This window comes from Dendrobates tinctorius, unplaced genomic scaffold (assembly GCF_039654945.1).
Source record: "Dendrobates tinctorius isolate UK_male_01 unplaced genomic scaffold, ASM3965494v1 ptg000046l, whole genome shotgun sequence".
NCBI lineage: Eukaryota > Metazoa > Chordata > Amphibia > Anura > Dendrobatidae > Dendrobates > Dendrobates tinctorius.
The window spans coordinates 68,516,289-68,532,461 of NW_027361714.1; positions in this window are offsets into that span (position 1 = coordinate 68,516,289).

Below are 16,173 nucleotides of genomic sequence, written 5' to 3' on the forward strand. Positions count from 1 at the left end.
ATCTGAGAACAATGACCAATTTACATTTTGCTTAAAGTTGATTAATAGTAATTGTTGCATATACTCTAAACATACTTAATCCTGAAATTACATTTTAGGAAGTTATTAATTGTGAAATTAAATCGATTATGAGATTAACTCCTATTTACATGAATCCATAATTTTAATTTTACCACAGCTCCTCCTTATTGATTAATGTGAGAACGTACACCAAATGACATGGGAAATTGTGTTATTTCTACAATTTGATCTTAATAGGGATTCAAAGAGCATATGAATGCGGCAAAATCATTTTGATCTTTTGCAGCTCGTGAAATGCTTGCTCATTTGCACAAAGTAAAATGAGCAACAAAATGAGCTACTGTATGCTTCTTGCTTCTGTATCTATGCATTTCTTGTTTTAGCCTTAGGACAATTTAGGAAGATATTCAAGGCTATTGTGCTGTGCCAAATGAGCCATAATAGACATATCTGGAGCCATAATGGCTGCATTTATCCTATATTACAAAGAAATGTACCAAAAATCAAATTACAAGAAAAGAAAGAATGAGAAACTTGCTCTAGAGAGTGGATTCAAAAGGACAAAGTGAAGGCTTTTAGCTTTTTTAGCATGCAAAGTACTATTTTCCAATTTCATCCATGGTTATATGTTGGGGTTGCAATTAAAAGTTTAGTCAAAGTTTCAGATATTTTCCAGAAACACTATTAAATATTTATAAGAGACCTTATGTCTAGTTTGCCTTCAGGAAATAAAGATAAATCAATAATTAATGAGGTTGCTTTGCAGAAAATTAAAGGTTGGGAGCAATGTGTTTAAAAATTAAATAATTCTCAAGAAAGAAAGCAGATGTTACCAAGTTACAATCTTGCAAATATCATCAGCTAAGCTGGTTATCAGCATAAACATGCTTAGCTCCAAAAGGCTGGCGACACGAAGGGTATAAAAGAGTATAGACATGACTAAACAAAATATTTGCTTTATTTAAAGAATTGAATACTTTACCAAAACTAAAATTTTTCATGTTAGTACTTGTTCACTATTAGGGTAAGTTCACACGTAGCGGAATTCCTGCGGAAGTTATCGCGAGAATTCCGGAATTCCATTCCGCGGGAAAATCGCATTTTAAATTCCTGCAGAAAAACTAGTGATTTGCAAGCGTAATTAGCTTGCAGAATGCTAGCACTTTCCAAGCGATCTGGAGCATCGCTTGGAGAACTGATTGACAGGTTGGTCACACTCGTCAAATGCAGCATCAGTAGTAAAAGATAGGATGTAAAAAATAATAAAAAAAATATTGTTATTCCCACCTTCCGGCGTCCCGCGCAGCCTTCCTGCCTCTCTCCACACTCCCGCCATCTTCCGATCCCAGTAATCCTTTGCGAGAATGACCGTGAAACGTCACGCTCCCACGACATCATCGCGAATGACCGCGAGACGTGTCATCGCGGTCATTCTCGCAAAGGATTACTGGGACCGGTAGATGCCGAGAGCATGGAGAGAGGTGGGAAGGCTGCCGGAAGGTGAGAATAACAATACTTTTTTTTAAATTCTATTTTTTACAGGGATATGGTACCCACAGCCCGGAGGACAGTCTCCTCTCCTCCAGACCGTGGGTACCATCTGCAAATGTTCTGCTTACTTTTCGCATGGTGGGCACAGCCACATGCGGAAAGTAAGCAGAACAATGCATTCCTATGTGGGAGGTATCGCCGAGATTCTGCTAAATTAATGAGCATGCTGTGCTTTTTACCGCAAAGCGATTCTGCCGTGGAAAAAAACGCAGCATTAGCACAGCATTGTGGAATCCCATAGGATTGCAGGGGATGCTTATTTTTCCTGTTTTCACTGCAAAATCGCGGGTTTAAAACCGCCACGAAAACGCAAAAGAACAGCGACATGTGAACGAAGCCTTAACATTTCTGACCAAGTCTGACGGGATATTTGCAATAATATGACTGATACCTACTGTTTGAAGGTGATAATGAAAATATTCAATACAGATATTTAACCTATAATTTCCCAAGGTGTTATTTACTAGCTAGATGCCAGCTACATACAAGCTTTCTAAAAGTCATGGTTAGTTATTTTCAGCTAAAGGCCCCAATGTTAGGCTTGTACATATCCTTAGAATACTCCATAGGTTGCTGTTCTCTAATATGACATACTGGCAGAAATCAGACGTCTTGACTAGAGATGAGCTAATTTGTTTGGATTCTATTCCAAATACAATCGGACTCCAATATTGTTTTTGCAATGTTCAAAGAACCCAGCCGAACGTCATTAGAGTCAATGGGAGTAGAAATTACCAAATATGTATGGAACCGATCATAAGACAAACATTCGGCATGAATAGTGTTCGAATATGGCATGAATATGTCAAAATGAGATTCGGGGCCAAAAGCTGAACAAATTCACTCATCTCTAGTCTTGACATGTTTGAGACTCAAATGAGAGCTGTCCTTAAAAACTAATGATTATTTATATTTTGCTTATGCATTATTGCCAATGGGATACATTCTTTGCCATAGAGACCCCATGACAGAATTTTGCATACTTTTGTGGGTCATTTCTCTCTCTAAATTTGTAGGCATCTCCATATTATTATTATTATTATTATTATTATTATTATTATTTATTATTATAGCGCCATTTATTCCATGGCACTTTACATATGAGGGGGGAATACATAATAAATGCAAGTACAGTAATCTTAAATAATACAAGTCACAACTGATACAGGATGAGAGAGGACCCTGCCCGTGAGGGCTCACAATCTACAAGGGATGGGTGAGGATACAGTAGGCGAGGGCAGAGCTGGTCAAGCAGCAGTTTGGTGGATCAGTGGTTACTGCAGGTTTTAGGCTTGTCGGAAGAGGTAGGTCTTCAGGTTCTTTTTGAAGGTTTCCTTGGTAGGGGGGAGTCTGATATGTTGTGGTAGAGAGTTCCAGAGTAGGGGGTATGTGTGGGAGAAATCTTGTATGCGATTGTGGGAAGAGGAGATAAGAGGGGAGTAGAGAAGGAGATCTTGTGAGGATTGGAGGATGCGTGCAGGTAAGTACCGGGAGATGAGGTCACAGATGTATGGAGGACTCAGGTTGTGCATGGCCTTGTATGTCATGGTTAGGGTTTTGAACTGGAGTCTTTGGGTAATGGGGAGCCAGTGCAGGGATTGACAGAGGGGAGAGGCCAAGAAATAGCTGGGGGACAGATGGATTAGTCGGGCAGCAGAGTTTAGAATAGACTGGAGGGGTGCGAGAGTATTAGAGGGGAGGCCACAGAGCAGGGGGTCTCCATATCAAGAAGAAATTTAGAATAAGAGTTACAATTAAAAAGTGATAAAGATCATTTATCTGGATGATATTTTGATTTTTTCCAGTGATTGGGATTTTCATGTGGAACATGTCCGGACTGTGTTCCAGATTTTGAGAGAAAATACTCTGTATGTTAAGGGATCGAAATGTCTTTTTGGTGTACAGAGGATTTCGTTTTTGGGATTCATTTTGTCCCAGTCTGCTATTGAAATGGACCAAGCCAAGGTACAGGCCATTTATGATTGGGTTTAGCCCATTTCTCTGAAGGTTTTTCAGAAGTTTCTGGGTTTTGCTAATTTCTACTGTAAATTTATAAGTAATTTTTCTAGTATTGTTAAACCTTTGACGGATTTGACCAAAAAAGGCACTGATGTGGTAAATTGGTCTCCAGAGGCAGTCTTGGCATTTCAGGAGCTTAAGCAGAGATTCACTTCTGCTCCGGTTCTACGGCAACTTGATATTTCACTCCCTTTTCAGGTGGAGATAGATGCTTCTGAGACTGGTGCAGGAGCCATTTTGTCTCAAAGAGATCCGATAACCTCTAAGATGAATCCCTCTGCCTTCTTTTCTCGAAAATTTTCTCCATCTGAACGTAACTATGCCATGGAGAATCGGGAATTATTGGCCATGAAGTGGGCATTTGAAGAGTGGAGACATTGGTTGAAGGGAGCTAGACATCAAGTTGTGGTCCTCACTGATCACAAGAATTTGATTTATCTTGAATCAGCCAAGCGCTTGAATCCTAGACAGGCTAGGTGGGCCTTGCTTTTCACGCGTTTTAATTTTGTGGCCTCCTTTCTTCCAGTCACTAAGAATGTTAAGGCGGATGCCCTTTCTAGGAGTTTCTTTGCAGATTCTCTTGACATGACCGAGCCTACGACCATTCTACATGAGGGTGTAGCTCTTTCTGCCATCGCTCCTGATTTGAGACGTGCCCTGAAGGAATTTCAGGAGGATAAACCTGAACGATGCCCTAGTTGTTCGTTTGCACGGGATTCCTGAGAACATTGTGTCGGACAGAGGGGTCCAGTTTGTTTCCAGATTTTGGAGGGCTTTTTGTTCCAAACTGGGAATTCAGTTGTCTTTCTCCTCTGCATTTCATCCTCAGACCAATGGGCAGACTGAGAGAACAAACCAGACATTGGAGTCCTATTTGAGATGTTTCATATCTGCTGATCAGGATGATTGGGTCTCATTTTTTCCCTTGGCCGAATTCGCGCTAAACAATAGGGCGAGCTCTGCCACTTTGATGTCTCCTTTCTTTTGTAACTTTGGGTTTCATCCTCGATTTTCTTCGGGGCAGGTAGAAGCTTCTGGCTGCCCAGGTGTGGATTCTGTGGTAGAGAGAATGCAGCAGATTTGGGACCAAGTAGTGGATAAGTTGTCCCACTCTCAGGAAAAGGCTACAGTTTTCCAACTGGCATAGGACAATTGGTCCCCGGTTTAAAGTGGGTGATATAGTTTGGTTGTCCTCAAAAAATATTCCCATGAAGGTTGCATCTCCAAAATTCAAGCCAAGGTTTATTGGACCTTATAAGATTTTGTAAATTCTTAACCCCGTTTGTTGTGAGTTCATTTTTCTCTTCACCATTGAGGTCTGATGAACTCCCTCCTCTAGTAAAGGAAGGTAGTGAGGCTGATTACCAAACACCTGGGCAGCTAGATGATGCCTGGGTGGCTGGAATTGAGGACTGGAGATAAGGCTGCCGATGCCCTTCTTCCTGGCTGGTGATTTTCCTGCTGGATTCTTGGAGACCAGTCTGATTCCTGCATCTCAAAGCTAAGTTTTTCTGCTCTGCTTTGTACTCTTCAGTTTTGTTTTTGTTTTGCCTTGTTTTTTGGTAGTTCTGCCATCCCCGGCAGGGGGTGAGCTGAATTCCATTTTTGTCTCTGATCTGTTGATATTTTGCTCTGTCTTCAGAATATACCTGAGTGCTGATATAGTCTTTTGAAGCCTAGCGACTTCAGGGCCTGTTTTTCCTATCAGTCGGTTGGCTCATTTTGATAGGGTTTTTGCGGATGGCAGACAGCAGCTTTCCTATCCTGTCCTATGTAGTTAGCTTGGGCCCCATCATTTGCTCAACCTATCTTTCTATCTGTGTTAGTGTTTTCATCTTGCTTCACCGTCATTATATGATGGGGGCTGCCTATTGCTTTGGGGTCTGCTCTGGGGCAGTTTAGTTTTTCCAATTTCTGTCTTTAGGCTATATAGTTCTCCGGCTGTGATGGAGGGGTCTAGGGCACCGTAGGAACCCCCCACGGCTACTGCTAGTTGTTGTGGATAGGTTCAGGGGTCTGCAATCCGATAGCTGCCAACCTCTCTGGTTTTTCTGGACTTAGCTGGTATTTTGTTATTTCCTCCTTCGGTGACTTATCATAACAGAATCACCAGCCATACCGCAGATCCTAGGGTACTCAATAGCAGGAGAGAATTGTAAAAAAAAAAAAAAAAGTGTCAGAATTTTTTTTTTTTTGGGTGTGCATATTTTTTCCTCTATATCTCTGAGGCCGTAGGGGGAATTTTTCTCTCAATGGAGATGAAGCAATTGTCTGATCGTGTGGAGCAGCTCGCTGCTGAGGTGCAGGGAATTTCCGCCTATCTTGCTCATTCACATGCTGCTGAACCAAAGATTCCTGCTCCTGATGTGTTTTTTGGGGATCGGTCTAAATTCTTGAATTTCAAGAATAATTGTAAATTATTTTTTGCCTTGAAGCCTAACTCGTCGGGGAACTCCGCGCAGCAGGTTAAAATTGTCATCTCTTTGCTGCGTGGCGATCCCAGGATTGGGCGTTTTCTTTGAAACCTGATGATCATATTCTGAATAATGTGAACGCATTTTTTCAAGCCTTGGGGTTGTTGTATGATGAACCTAATGCTATTGATCAGGCTGAAAAGACCCTGTTGACATTAAGCCAGGGTCGGGATTCGGCAGAGTTGTACTGTCAAAAATTCCGAAAGTGGGCGGTCCTTACTACCTGGAATGATGGTGCCTTGGCAGCCCTCTTTCGGAAGGGTTTGTCAGAAACTGTAAAAGATACTATGGTGGGATTTCCTGTTCCCTCTGGTCTTGACGATTCTATGTCATTAGCCATTCAGGTGGATTGGCGTTTACGTGAACGCAAAGCTACACGAGAAATGTTGCCACCTGTTGAACAAATGTCTGAACCTATGCAATGTGATAGAGTTTTGTCTAGGGCGCAACGTCAGGAGTTCAGAAGGCTTAATAAACTGTGTTTTTTTTGTGGAGATGCCTCGCATATTATTTCTGTCTGCCCTAAACGAGAGAAACGTTGTGCACACACGTTTTCTGTGGGTGGTGTTCATCCTAAGTTTCTTCTGGCAATTACTCTGATCTGCTCCCTGTCCACATTTTCCGCCAAGGCTTTTGTGGATTCAGGAGCAGCTCTGAACCTGATGGACTTGGATTTTGCTAAACGTTGTGGATTTCCTATGACACCTCTGCGGATGCCTATCCCTTTGAGGGGTATTGATGCTACTCCTTTGGCGAAGAATAAACCTCAGTTTTGGACCCAGGTGGTAATGCGGGTAGCCCCAGACCATCAAGAAAATTGCAGATTTTTGGTGTTGCATAATTTGCATGATACCATTGTTCTGGGGTTTCCCTGGTTGCAAATCCATAATCCAGTTCTGGATTGGAAATCTTTGTCTGTGGTGAGTTGGGGTTGTCGGTGTGCCCTTAGTGATGCTCCTGTTTTCTCCACCTCTCCCCAGTCACATGATGTTCCTGACTATTTGGCTGACTTTTATGATGTATTTAGTGAGAATGAGTCTGCGTCTTTGCCTCCTCATAGGAGTTATGACTGTGCAATTGAGCTGAACCCGTGGTGTAAATTCCCCATGGGTCGGCTTTTCAATTTATCTGTACCGAGCACGAGGCTATGCGATCCTATATTAAGGAGGCATTGGAGAAGGGTCATATTAGACCATCCTCTTCACCCTTAGGTTCTGGGGTTTTTTTGTGGCTAAAAAGGATGGTTCATTAAGGCCTTGTATTGACTATCGTGCCCTCAACATTATTACTGATAAATATCAGTATCCGTTACCCCTGATTTCTGATCTATTCTCCAGAGTTAAAGGTGCTTGCTGGTTTACCAAGCTTGACCTCAGGGGGGCGTATAATCTTATTCGCATTAAGCATGGGGATGAATGGAAGACGGCGTTTAATACTCCGGAGGGACATTTTGAGTACCTGGTGATGCCTTTTGGGCTCACTAATGCCCCTTCTGTCTTCCAGTGCTTCATGAACAATATATTCCAAGACTTTGTGGATACATTTTTGATTATCTATCTGGATGATATTTTGATCTTCTCCAAGAATTGGGACTCTCATGTGGAACATGTTCGGACTGTGTTCCGGATTTTGAGGGAGAATTCCCTGTATGTCAAGGGATCGAAATGCCTTTTTGGGGTACAGAGGATTTCATTTTTGGGATTTATTTTGTCTCCGTCAACTATTGAAATGGACCCGGCCAAGGTACAGGCCATTTATGATTGGGTTCAGCCCACTTCTTTGAAGGCCCTCCAGAAGTTTTTGGGTTTTGCTAATTTTTATCGGAAATTTATAGCTAATTTTTCTGGTATTGCCAAGCCATTGACGGATTTGACTAGGAAGGGTGCTGATGTGGTGAATTGGTCTCCGGAGGCTGTTTCTTCCTTTCAGGAGCTGAAGCGAAGATTCACTTCTGCTCCTGTTTTGCGGCAACCTGATGTCTCACTCCCGTTTTAGGTGGAGGTGGACGCTTCTGAGATTGGTGCAGGAGCGGTGTTGTCCCAAAAAGATCCTGTGACATCTAAAATGAATCCTTGTGCTTTCTTTTCCTGAAGGTTCTCTCCATCCGAACGTAACTATGATGTGGGGAATCGGGAACTGTTGGCCATGAAATGGGCATTTGAGGAGTGGAGACATTGGTTGGAGGGAGCCAAACACCAAGTCGTGGTCCTTACTGACCACAAGAATTTGATTTACCTGGAGTCGGCCAAGCGCTTGAATCCTAGACAGGCTAGGTGGGCCTTGTTTTTCCACATGTTTTGATTTTGTGGTCTCTTTTCTTCCGGGCACTAAGAATGTCAAGGCAGACGCCCTCTCTAGGAGTTTCCTTGCTGATTCTCCTGTTGTGACTAAGCCTGCTACCATCTTGAGGTGAGGGGGTAGTTCTTTCTGCCATCTCGCCCGATTTGAGACGTGCTCTGGAAGAGTTTCAGGAGGACAAACCTGAGCGTTGTCCCAGTGGAAAGTTGTATGTTCCTGACCAGTGGAGGAAGAGAGTGATGTCTGAAGTTCATTGCTCTGCATTGGCTTGTCATCCAGGTATTTTTGGTACTAGAGATCTGGTGAGTCGGTCTTTTTGGTGGCCCGCCTTGTCTCGTGATGTCAGGAATTTTGTGCAGTCCTGTGGGACTTGCTCCCGGTCTAAACCTTGTTCTCGCTCTAGTGGCTTGTTGATGCCTTTGCCGGTGCCCAGGAGGCCATGGACCCATATTTCAATGGATTTTATCTCTGATATGCCTGTCTCTCAGAGAATGACTGTTATTTGGGTGATTTGTGATAGATTCTCTAAGATGGTCCATCTTGTACCACTCCCTAAGTTGCCATCTTCCTCTGAGTTGGTGCCCTTGTTTTTGCAACAGGTGGTTCGCTTGCACGGGATTCCTGAGAACATTGTATCTGACAGAGGAGTTCAGTTTGTGTCTAGATTTTGGAGGACTTTCTGTTCCAAGCTGGGAATTCAGTTGTCCTTCTCCTCTGCGTTTTACCCTCAGACCAATGGGCAGACGGAGAGAACAAACCAGACTTTGGAGTCGTATTTGAGATGTTTTATTTCTGCCGATCAGGATGATTGGGTTTCAGTTTTTCCCTTGGCCGAATTTGCTTTAAATTATAGAGCTAGTTCTGCCACTTTGATGTCACCTTTTTTTTTATAACTTTGGTTTTCACCCTCGATTTTCTTCAGGGCAGGTGGAGCCTTCTGCCTGCCCAGGTGTTGACACTGTGGTGGAGAGAATGCACCAGATCTGGGACCAAGTAGTGGATAAGTTGTCTCTCTCCCAGGAAAAGGCCCAGCAGTTTTCCAACCGGCGTAGGACCGTTGGTCCCCAGTTTAAGGTGGGTGATATGGTTTGGTTGTCATCAAAAAATATCGCTATGAAGGTGGCTTCTCCTAAGTTTAAGCCTAGATTTATTGGACCTTACAAGATTTTGGAGATTATTAATCCGGTCTCTTTTCGGTTGGCTCTTCCTGTCACATTTAAAATTCATAATGTGTTTCATAAGTCCTTGTTGAAGAGGTTTGTTGAACCAGTAGTTCCTGTGGTGGCACCTCCTGACCCTATATTGGTTGAAGGAAACATGGAATATGAGGTAGAGAAGATACTGGATTCCCGTCTGGCTAGATGGAGACTCCAGTATTTGGTTAAGTGGAAGGGGTATGGTCAGGAGAATAATTCCTGGGTCTCTGCCTCTGATATTCATGCCGAAAGATTGGTGCGTGCCTTTCATCGGGCTCACCCGGATCGCCCTGGTGGCATGGATGAGGGTTCGGTGACCCCTCCTCAAGGGGGAGGTACTGTTGTGAGTTCATTTTTCCCTTCACCATTGAGGTCTGATGAACTCCCTCCTCTGGTGAAGGAAGGTAGTGAGACTGATTACCAAACACCTGGGCAGCTAGATGATAACTGGGTGGCTGGAATTGAGGACTGGATATAAGTCTGCCGACGCCCTTCTTCCTGGCTGGTGATTTTCCTGCTGGATTCTTGGAGACCAGTCTGATTCCTGCATCTCAAAGCTAAGTTTTTCTGCTCTTCTTTGTACTCTTCAGTTTTGTTTTTGTTTTGCCTTGTTTTTTGGGAGTTCTGCCATCCCCTGCCAGGGGTGAGCTGAATTCCATTTTTGTCTCTGATCTGTTGATATTTTGCTCTGTCTTCAGAATATACCTGAGTGCTGATATAGTCTTTTGAAGCCTAGCGACTTCAGGGCCTGTTTTTCCTATCAGTCGGTTGGCTCATTTTGATAGGGTTTTTGCGGATGGCAGACAGCAGCTTTCCTATCCTGTCCTATGTAGTTAGCTTGGGCCCCATCATTTGCTCAACCTATCTTTCTATCTGTGTTAGTGTTTTCATCTTGCTTCACCGTCATTATATGTTGGGGGCTGCCTATTGCTTTGGGGTCTGCTCTGGGGCAGTTTAGTTTTTCCCCTTTCTGTCTTTAGGCTATGTAGTTCTCCGGCTGTGATGGAGGGGTCTAGGGCACCGTAGAAACCCCCCACGGCTACTGCTAGTTGTTATGGATAGGTTCAGGGGTCTGCAATCCGATAGCTGCTCTGGTTTTTCTGGACTTAGCTGGTATTTTGTTATTTCCTCCTTCGGTGACTCATCATAACACCCGTTTCTTTTTGTTTGGCTCTTCCAGTTACATTTAAGATTCATAACGTCTTTCATAAATCTTTGTTGAAAAGGTTTGTGGAGCCAGTCGTTCCCATGGCAGCGCCCCCTGACCCAGTACTGGTTAAGGGTAATTTGGAGTATGAGGTAGAGAAGATATTGGATTTTTGTCTGGCTAGACGTCTGGCTAGACGGAGGCTTCAGTACTTGGTCAAGTGGAAGGGTTATGGCCAGGAGTATAATTCTTGGGTCTCTGCTTCTGAAATCCATGCCAAGAGATTGATTTGTGCCTTTCACCGGGCCCATCCTGATCGGCCTGGTGGCGTGGATGAGGGTTCGGTGACCCGTACTGTTGTAAACTCCCTTGCTTGGATTTCAGAGCCAAAGCTCCCTCTGCTCCCTCTGATGGTTACTGATTGCTGGCTGGGAGCATATAATGGAGCTGGCTGCTCTTGAAGTTTGCTGGTGATTTTTTTCCTCTGTGTGCATTTGGAGCTCTTTTGTCCCCTGCCTGATCTGCATCTTCAGCTAAGTGATTCTTTTGCTAATCCTTTGCATCTAATCTGGTTGTGTCTTTTTTTCGCTTTCTGTTTTGTTGCTAGGGTTCAGCGTGCTCCCTGCTGGGGGCAGCACTGGGCCCTGCTTCATATGTTGCAGCTTGTTCAGTCCCCTGTTATGTTGGTATCTTTTTGCTTGCTGCCAGTTTATACCAGAGTGCTGATCTAGCGGGGGTGAGATTGTGTGATCTCAGGTTTTTTTGTATATCAGAAGTGTTGGGCTTTTTCAGCATTTTGTGCGTGATTTCAGACAGTGTCTTTTTCTGTCCTGTCCTGTCTAGACAGCTTGGGCCCCACCGTTTGTGTTCTCTGCCTGTGTTTGTGTCTCATCTTGTCTCACCGACAATGTATGTTTGGGGGCTGTCTATTCCTTTTGGGATCTGCTCCGGGGCAGTTTGGAGTTCATCTTTCTGTCTTTGGGCTTGGTTGGTCCTCTGGCTGTGATGAGGCGTCTACAGCATCGTGGGAGCGCTCCACAGCTACTGCTAGTTTTGCGGATAGGATCAGGGGTCTGCAATCCACTTAGTTACCAACCTCTCTGGTCTTCTGGTGGCTTAGCCTGTTCCTGTCATCCTACTCGGTGACCCATTCATAACAGTGTGCCATTAACATGGTGGAGCTGGGTTTACTGGACACTGGTGAGAGGAGAGCAGTTGGGGGATGGTGTATGTATGAGATGACAGAGCATGGACACATACATTGTCTGCCATTAGTTCTGTTGGCACATGTGCTGGAGACAAGAGTGAGAAGGGAAGAGTTGGGGGATGATGTGTGTTTGATGAGAAGTAGCTGCACTTCATGGCAATGCTGTGTGTACTGGCCTTGCTGTGCCAATTATTTCCTCTCCCCTTCCCCTTTATGGAGTCTTGTGACCTCATCTTTGCTATATGCTGATCATCTTGTGTGCACAGATTCAGTGCAACCAGGTTGCATTCACTATATATATGGTATCTGTGTAAAGGCTCTGTCCAAATGTGCTGTATCTTATCATGGATACATACCTGAGGTACATGTTATCACTTCTCACTCTGCTATATATGGATCATGCTGTGTATAGAGATACTGTGTATACAGGTTTTTCCTTGATGTACGTATAATCTGAACCTGATTTCCAGCTTAGGCTAGTTTCACATTGGCGTTTACGGCCGCAGCGTCGGGCTGTGCACGGCCACCGCTAAGCCCTGTCCCCTGACACGCCTCCGCCGGTAGCTCCGCCTACGGGCGCATGACGCTGCATGGTGCACCGAGCGCAACCAAATTGCAACAGATTGCGTTTGGCGCTGATTGGTGCACCGTCAAAGGACGCATGCGCCGCCAAACGCATACTGTGCACGGCCTGCATCCCCAGTGATAAAGATAGGGGACGCAGGACGCATGCAGCGTCATGTGCCCGTAGGCGGGTGGGGCTTAGCGGCGGCCGTGCGCAGCCCAACGCTGCAGCTGTAAACGCTAATGTGAAACTAGCCTTAGTTCTTTATTTCTGTAGTTATAGTTATAGCAGCTGTTAGTCCTCTTATGTGGCACGCTGTCCTGCCTGATACTGTATATCCATCCTGTTTCTGTACATTGTCCCCCCTCATATTTTATAGGATTGGTGTATACCCACCAAGTCTTATTTTACATTACCTAGGATGGTGGATAGCACATGCCTGAGTGCATTACCTGGCGCTTTAATATTATTATTATTATTATTATTATTTATTTATATAGCGCCATTAATTTCATGGTGCTGTACATGAGAAGGGGGGTTACATACAAAGTTATAGATATCGTTAACAGTAAACAAATTTACAATGACAGGCTGGTACAGAGGGGAGAAGACCCTGTCCTTACGGACTTACATTCTATGGGATAGTGGGGAAGAGACAGAAGGTCGGGGGTGCAGCAGCTCTGGTGGTTTTGAGTGGGCGGCTCGGGTGGTGGTGAGGCGGCAGAATGGTTATTGCAGGCTGTAAGCTTTCCTGAAAAGATGGGTTTTCAGGTTCCGTTTGAAGGATCCGAGGGTGGTGGATAATCGGATGTGTTGAGGCATGGAATTCCAGAGGATAGGGGATACTCAGGAGAAATCTTGAAAGCGGCTGTGTGAGGAACGAATAAGTGTGGAGGAGAGTAGTAGGTCTTGGGAGGATCGAAGATTACGTGAGGGAAGATGTTGGGAGATTAGTTCAGAGATATAGGGAGGGGATAGGTTGTGGATGGTTTTGTAGGTCAGTGTTAGTAGTTTGAACTGGATTCATTGGTGAATATATATGTTCCATCATATATAAAATAATAATTTGGGGAGTAACTCAGCACAGGGCAGGGTGGTGAGTGGGCACTAATAACTCAGCACATGGAGGACAGTGAGTGGGCACTAATATCTCAGCACATGGCGGGGCATTCAGTGGGAACTAATAGCGCAGCACATGGCGGGCTGTGAGTGGGCACTAATAACTCAGCACATAGTGGGGCATTGAGTGGGCACTCCTAGTTTGTTGATGCACCTTGCCCTGAAGGACACATCATGGGCCTAGTTTTCAGCACTGTCTCTCGTCTATTGTATGTACATTGTGTGACTGAATGGAATACAGAACTTGCAGACTTCTATACATATACCTATGGCTTCAGGCAGATTATACTAGACCTACATATTATATTTCTTACTATATATGTGCAGCTGGTGATTTGAGAGCGGTGTCTGTCTGTAACTGTTGTAGAAGAGCAGGCGGCTTCTTGTTGCAGCGTATAACATAACATTGCCAATCACTAACTATATCTGACCTTATGATGGGAGATTTTCCAGTATCAATCTGTTGTATACCTTGGCTTTAAACTATAACTTATATGTGCATACAAGGTGTTTCATCCTCAATTATATACATTTCAGGAACTGAATTAAAGCAATTATTTGTTTTTGACAACTGGGGGTGGCATGGTGGAGCTGTTTGCTCTTAAAATTGAAAATGGGTCTGTACTGAGAGAGGTAGCAATGTGACAATTTTTGGTATGGGCAACAGTCTGCTGAGTCCCGCTGGGCCAGTTGCGGTGCGGCTGGGGGTGGCATGGTGGAGCTGTTTGTTGCTGTTTTTTTCCAAAATGGTTGAACCTTCAATTTCCCTCCTCCTTTTTCAGAGTCAAGTTCATGTTGTTATTCTGTGGAGGGGCAACCATCTGGGGTGGGGAACGGGTCTGTGGAGAGCCTGGTGATGGTAGCAGAAGGGGGGAGTAGGGGGCTCGTTTGGTGGGGCGGTTACCTACCCCTCCCCTTTTTTTGCTTCATTTGGTGGTCAGACTAAAATTTAAATAAAAGGGGTCGCTACTGGTCTGAGGTCTCAGTGGGACAATTTATTTGGTAGCGCCACTCAGTAGGGTCTTCGAAATGGTGTGGTGCGGTTGAGGGCATAAGCTGGCGGATCCTCGAACCAGTGTGATGCGGTTGAGGGCCTAAGGTACAGCTGTTGGCGCAAAAAAAGCTGGTGCACGGTTTCTATAGACCCGCTTCCTTTTTTTGTCAATGTTATATTGATATGTTCATTTTGTAATGTAAATATGTTATTAAACAGGGCTGCTGTGGCCTATTTATCCAGGGTGACCATTACGGTATGGCCAACTGGTCTCCAGAAGCATTTAAAGCCCATAAGACCCTGTTACGGTAAAGTCCCTGGGGTCATGGCAATCATAATTTGCATGCTTAAATAAATAAATAAATTACAATTGGCTCCTTCGAGCTAGGAACAGCACCAAAAATGCATGCCATTCAATAAGATCTGTCACTTCAAGGACCCTCTCTTTTTGTACATGTGACTTGAGAATGCTGAGGCATGGATTTTGACTGTTTATATTGACCAACTCTTATTTCTTTTTAGGTTGTCTTTTGGACAAAGCAATCATCTAGTGCATTAAACTGAAGAACAATCTGGGTGCCTTGAGTCAGTGGGGAGTGAGTAAGGGTGAAATAATCAAGTGCAATAACACGAAGGGCAATATGCCTATTACCGGGGCCCTTGAGATGGTGGGGGCGGCTAAGAGCAAAATCATGCGCATTAACACAAAGGGAAATATGCCTATTCATGATGCCCTTGAGCCAGCAGGAGCAGCTAAGGGAAAAGTAATTAAGTGCATCAACATAAAGGGCAAGATGCTTTCCCAAATGTTTTTTGATCCAGTTAGAGCAGTTAACAGAGAAAGTCATCAAGTACATTAAAAAAAAATCAACAATAGCATGGCAGGGTTATTAATAATCATTCGAACAATTTTATGCTATAGGTTTATTTCAATTACTATGTCCAAATATTATGGAAGTTATTTAAGGATCGGCTTTAATGTTGATGTTATGTTGTGTAATAGCTTTTAATTACTCCTTATATATAGTATTTTTCTCTTTATATACTGTATACTCATCACTTTTCCGGTAGTAGTAGTAAGTGGGTTTAAGAAATTATTACTGCACAGCACAGATACTGTATATAGTGGTGGTTTCTAGAACCAAAAACTGTGAATTGGTGAATTATTAGAGCTTTCTGCGATACATACAGCATAATAGATTTTGAGGCATGACAAATATCATTATTCAGGTATTCAGGCTGTGGCTATCACCTTTATTATGGTTTACTTTTCACATTCCCCATGATGGGTTCCTCATTGCAGGATGTCTAGTGACTTTTATTTCACTTTAATTACAGTTATTAGTTGCATTGATAAAAAATATTCTGTTGGAGCTCTGAGATGGTGTTACTTGTAGGCACAGTCTTTCCATAGCATGTAGAAATGGTTGATTGCTTTATTAGGCATGGTTGATATCGGTCAAGTCCACTCAAGGAGTCAAATGGCCTCTTCGTGGCGGTTTAGGAGTCAGGTAGAATTTGCGGACAAGTTAAGGTGGACTCATTTTTAACTAATGGAAGAGCTAAAAACCTCATAGTGGTG